Source organism: Haliotis rufescens, unplaced genomic scaffold (assembly GCF_023055435.1).
Source record: "Haliotis rufescens isolate VD_foot unplaced genomic scaffold, xgHalRufe1.0.p SCAF_4, whole genome shotgun sequence".
In the NCBI taxonomy this organism is placed as follows: Eukaryota; Metazoa; Mollusca; class Gastropoda; order Lepetellida; family Haliotidae; genus Haliotis; species Haliotis rufescens.
Window position 1 is genome coordinate 19,825,714 of NW_025964112.1, and position 6,277 is coordinate 19,831,990.

Genomic DNA, 6,277 nt, shown 5'->3' on the forward strand with positions numbered 1-6,277 from the left:
CCACTGATTTCAGGTGATATTTTGAGCCGTACCTGTAGATGCCGTCAGCTGCGGGAAACTTCAAAGGGATCAGTCATCGCGTAATCAATAATTTAATACAGAGCTCAAAAAGTCTGTGTATTGTCGAGCGATTGTTACAAAAGATCAAAGAGACCGCCGCTGTATGGCTCATACGATCAATGATTAAAAATTGAGTTATTTTTGCCTGCTATTCGCGTATCGCTAGAGCGCAATTAAAGTCGAACATCAAAGCTTTAATTTTCTTAAATTCACATATATATTTGAAATATTCATGGTGAGAACATTTTAAGCTGGGGAATCCTGGGAGTATTAAAGTTTGTAATTTCCCTTAGTGAGACAAACCCTGAATAACACATTGGAAATCGATATGGCAAAACGTGCTACGAAACAGATTGGTTAGAACATATCGCTTTATGCTGTTAACGTTTGTTAGGAGAAAACAGTTAAAGAATTTATGCCAGAAACCGAGTCATTCCCATTGTCCCATGGAGCGGTAAATGACACCAAGGGAGGTAACTCATTATGAGTTCAGACCGGGGAGGGTACCATAAATTTGGGAAGCAATACCAACATATTTTTAAACGTAAACGCCTACGTTTTGACTAAATTGGTTTCCGTATAACTGTCGAGCTCTTTGCTCTGAGCACCGTCTTTTTGTTTCACTGGGTGGTATTTGCTGAGTAATAAAAGGCACGCCAGCCTTTTTTCACACAGACACTATTAGTTTAAAGTCACATTTATTTCAATATGACCCGAGGAGGTGTAATCCACGGCAATTCTGAAGTCGTACTCTCAGGCAAGTTCTTTTTCAGTATTTAATGAAGCAAAAATATGGAAATACAATAATTCTTCAAAGGCAACCAAGGTCAAAGCCACGGGGCATGTGAACCTTCAATGTCAAAGAGGTCGGTTAATTGAGGTCACATATGACGCAGATCAGTTGAAACAAATCCGAATGAATACAGCCTAGGGGATGATAAAAGCTTTCGTAGCCATGATACTGCTACGGTTAAATGAGTACAATTGGAATTACAGCTGAATCCCGGTTGGAAATGGAAACATTTGAAAGTAATATCCCGGAGGATTTAGTCTCAAAACGTGTGTCCAGAACGGGCGTAAATGGGGGTCAGTTGGACAAAATGGCTTCTTGTGATGGTACTTGTGGTAAGTGCCAATTTTGGATGTCACTTTGTCGTATTTTATGGCAATCTCCTCCATGGGTTGATACCCCTTATGTAGACACAGGTGTGCTCGTGCCAGACCAAACTGCAAGTGTAGCAGGTCATGATACGGGCAGGTATGAAATATTCTTGTTTCTCGTGACGTTTGAATAAAAATGACAGGGCATGTCGATTGTTGGTTTTGTACGGCGTGGCCTCTTTCGACCGTTTCACTATGGCTGGGGGTATAAAGAGTCGGAACACATTGCGAACTATGCTTGACAGTGAACCTTTCGTCACAATGGGGTATGGTAAACATTTTTGACATTATCCTGATGTTCCCGTGTTTTTTAAGGTGAACAATTGACTTGCCTTTGCATGTGTTTGTGACGGGTGCCACCGGTGGGGCAGGATACGCTCAACTTTTACACCTGGTACCATCACTATTTGATAGTGATTCATAAACACATGATCGTGATATAGTCGGAATCGTACAATCGGCTCTGCTTTCAGCAGAGATTTCTTATGAATATGGAAAGGGTTTTGTCGCTTTTATTTTCATGAGTAAACCGATTGTGGTCGTAAAATGATCTCATCATGTCTTGGCGGACAATCGACGTAGACATCACCGATTGCTGGTGGATATTCATAAACTTTATTGATACCGAGTCGCGAGTCAAATTTTGCGCATAACATCCAGAATATATATTTAAATTGTTGGTTAAAAGATCACCGTGTGGAATAAGAAGTAGAGACAATGGTTTGTGAAAAGCTGCTGAACTGGAGCACTGGAAAATAAAAAACTGAAAACTTCCATCGCCAACTTACAGATCTGTGAGGCTGAACTATTGATCACTCCACATTCTCAAACAACAAAAACCGATAAATCTCACACATTTTCAAAAAGTCAAATGTCCGCTATTTTCGGCAAGATTCAATGGCCCGAGGCTGTAGTCATTGAGGTCCTTATGGAATGGTTTAAGAATTGATTTCAATATTTGTTTGAGTATATTATAAAGGTGAAAACCAGTGTGGACATTGTGTAAATCCACGCAACGAAATCATTGAAGTCAGTTATCACAAAAAGATAAATGAACAATAATAATGTCACAGCCTTCTTATATCGTCATTAACACAAACATTTTAGACAAAGATACGAAATAAGTGACAAAGGGCGCAACTAATTTTCAGTGTAAGTAAACCCAATTTTACAAGGGGGCATGTCTCCCAGAAAATGCTTAAAATTAGATGCTCTTAAACGCTATTTCCTGCATTTTGGGACCGTTTATGTTAGATTTATTTGTAGCAAGATTTTGGTAATATATTTATTTATTTATTTTATTTGTAATATATACGTGTTTCACCAAACACAGTTTTGACTTTCATTCAAGAAACATCTATAATGACAAATGAAATCTGAACATTAAAACGAATCGATAATATTACATTAATTTGTTTTTGCATGTTGATTCGTAGTATGTGAAGGTTATTTTTTTTTATATATAACTATGGTTTAGATACTAGATAGCAATATATTTTACACCATATAGCCAAAAACAAATTCGCTATCCGTAAATGGCAAATGAATGTACGTGCATTGCTAGGATTGGTTCTTCGATCTTGCTATTCAAACATCTCACTGGATAGAAAAAGACGCTACACAGCTAACAACTGCAGGTTTTTGACAGAAATTGTCCAGGCTGGGGCCATTGGGAAACTATGTGCAGTGTCTACCTGGATACCGGTGGCGACATGGCATCTGTCTACATGCATGTTAGCTGAACGATGCTTAATATTATGATATATGTATCAAATCGCATGTAACACAACATATCAGGAACGTTACAGAATTAGACAATTACTTTCACTTAGATGATCATGAGAATGACATGTTTTCGAATAGGAAAGCTCTAGCTCTCGTCCGTGTGAATACAGATGATACCTGTCAGAGAGTTGCCAGTGGTTTGGTGTTGGGCAATATTCCATCGAACCTTGAAACATAAAAATGATCATAAGGACTAATATGTGATTCTATCCCACTCATGAATCTGGTAGCTTAGTGTGTGTCTTGGAGCATTTGGTCAGGATCCCGTGAGACGAATTAGACAAATCAATGACGTTATAACGACTGAAGTTCCCCTCAGAACTGAGGATGTTTGGCAGTTCAACCAAGTCTTTTTCTCCCCAAAATGCAGGAGCTGCATGTGTTAGTCCAACGTGTCCTGGAAACTGGACATTTCTCCAATATATGCCGACATTTTACTGCCTGGTATTATGACAGGGACTCCCAGGCTCTGTGGCGGTTTACGACATGTAGACACAAAGCCTGAATGCTATGTGAAGGTCAGCTCTGGTCACGTTATTTCAAGTAAGAAATTGCTCCATTTCATTGCACGATTCAGTGCCGTTCATCTAAATGTAGCAGTCAATACTACACGTTTTTACTGCGGGCAGGGCCAGGCCATTAAATCCCGAGTTTATATCTGCAAGCTGAATACTCCGATCGTGGACAACGACAGGTAGACATAAGCTACAAGATAAACCCAATGGCCGCCAGTCGTAACGACAACCGTAATTCGGTAGTGGGGAAGTCGTAAAAGGGCCGTAATCTGGAAATACCGATTTGAGGCGTTCGATGCGTTTCGCTCTTGGATGCGATGAAACGAAGAACATAAGCTAAGCCTATTCTGTCTTATTCAGCTAGCAGGTGAAAGGCTCCTTCATAAAATCTGCCTTAATGCAACATGTAGGACGAGCAGGCTACTTTGGCATTGTTATTGTCATGTCAAAAGGCCGACATAAACTACACTGACTTCAGATAAGCTAATTAACATACAAAGTTTACACATAGATGAGTCGGGTTAGCTAGGTTGTTTAATGTCACGTTTTATCGCTCCTTTATTGCAGAAACTAAAAGTGTACCTTCAGTTACCTTTCGAAATAATATCGAAAATGTTATGTCTTTTGAATATTTCTTGAATACACTTGACTAAAGAAAGGGTTCTCGTTTTAACTGCCTTTGAAGACCATAGTGCAGGAGATATTAATTTATTGTGAAGTTTTATTGGTTTGCACGATTGATCAAACACAGGGTCAGATACATTGCTGTTTTATTACATAATTGTCTTTGATGTGTTTCCATTTTGATGGAAAACGATATTTTGTACTTTGAACTGTGGGGAGAAAGTTCAGAATGACTCAAAAACGTTCAAAATTCAAGCACGGGCAACTTCTAAGACTGAAGCACACTTTAAAATACAAAACTACTAGTTACAGGAAAAGCTCATTTTTATTCATATTCCAGACGTGTTATTTATTTGTGTGTGTTCAAAATAAGCAGTCTGGTACAAAGGAAAATGAAGGCTGCGGTTGTCTGTTTCAAGTCAGTCTGAACCAGTACAGCTGACATGGGTAGGAGCTTCGACTTTGTTAAACATACAAACACCGCGAGTAGATAATCAAAATTCAATTTTCAGTTCCACTCAAGTATGTTCAGTGGTATAGTTTCCTGAGAGCTCGTTCATTGAAGTCTACAGTGTCACTCAAATATGTACTTCAAAGAAAGATGCGCCCAAACTCGTCTCCAGTGTCACTCAAATGTGTGATTTGTTTGTGAGGCAATGTGCATTAGATGACCGTTACACGATAAAGAACATTCGGGAAGCGAGGGGACGATGAACACATGGGTTGTGGGAAGACTTTATTATACACTCTATAGACAATGGCGCCAAAAAGCAACGTCTGTCGTAAATACCACGGAAACTATAGCGAGTTTAACGCCACAGCGTCTTCTGTACATCACGCCCTGTCAGCACTGGCGGATCCAGAGAGAAGTTTGTGTTTGGAGGAGGTGGTTGGGGCCTTTTCAGACACCTTACGAGGCAGATCCCTTGTATCATGTGTTCGTGACGTAACATGATTTGGGTAATGTGCACTCTCCCAAACGAAACACACACGCACTTGCACAAAGCGATCTTAGCGCAACGACTATTGTAAGCCAATGTTAAAGTATGGGAATTACGATCATCTTAGCGCCAAGATCGCTTTGTGCAAGTAAGCCCAGTCAGAATAACGTGGGATAAGCTGAATGTAATGGATGTATCGGGGTGCAAGCCTACCCACAGCAGCAGGGAGTCGGATTTCCTCATATAGGATAATACCAGGGGCGGATCTGTGATACGGATTTGAAATCCGGAGATTTTTATACAAGGTGGAAATTACAAATTTTATAGAGTTTTATTTGCGGTGATTTACACAATAACTTACGAGCTAAGAGGAAAAAGGATGATCTCTCCCAAGTGAATTATTGTTGTAAGCCACAGCAGGAGATAATGTGTAATTCCGAGGGTCGAACGATTTCTTGTATTTATTACCCAATATGAAATTTAATAGAATGTGTTAAGAAAACTACTGCCTCAAAATGAAAAGAATATGTGATCAGCTTGTCTATGACAATACGGTCAGTATGACGTAAAGTTCGACACCATGAAGAATGAAGGATTTCGATACTGACAGGGACAGGCGCCCCTACCTTCCACCCCCACCCTCGCGCTCCCCTGTCCACTTTAGGTTTTAACCTATCATGTGTCTCTGTATATTTTGTGACGTAGAGTGTGCAGTCTCCCTCTCCTTCATGAACCCACACCATCCGTGTTTGTTTTAAAATGTTGGCATAACAATATTTTCGAACAGGCTATTCAACCAATCAGAGGGCGTGAGTTCTACAACAGCCTATCAATGACGAGCAAAGGCAGCAATACCCTCTGGGCATGTGCAGCTCAAGTAGTACCCCCAATCTCAGTAGTCACTGGGGTTAAAGAAGGGCATGACGTGCCGGGCACTTATTAGGAGGAATGGGCGTGCCAGAATCTGGGGTGGGTGGTTCACCAAAAGGCAACGGTTCAGTGATTTGTTCGAGTATCGTAAACCATATCTTGGTGGGTCGTTCAGATGGACATTTTTTAGAAATTGATAGTGTTCAAGTTCGTGCGATGACAAGAAATTATTTGGTAGCTTTGATGTGAAAAAACGGACAAGCACCCCTTTGGAGAGGATCAACTTTAGTTCACTCAAGGAATACCAAAAAGTGCAAACGT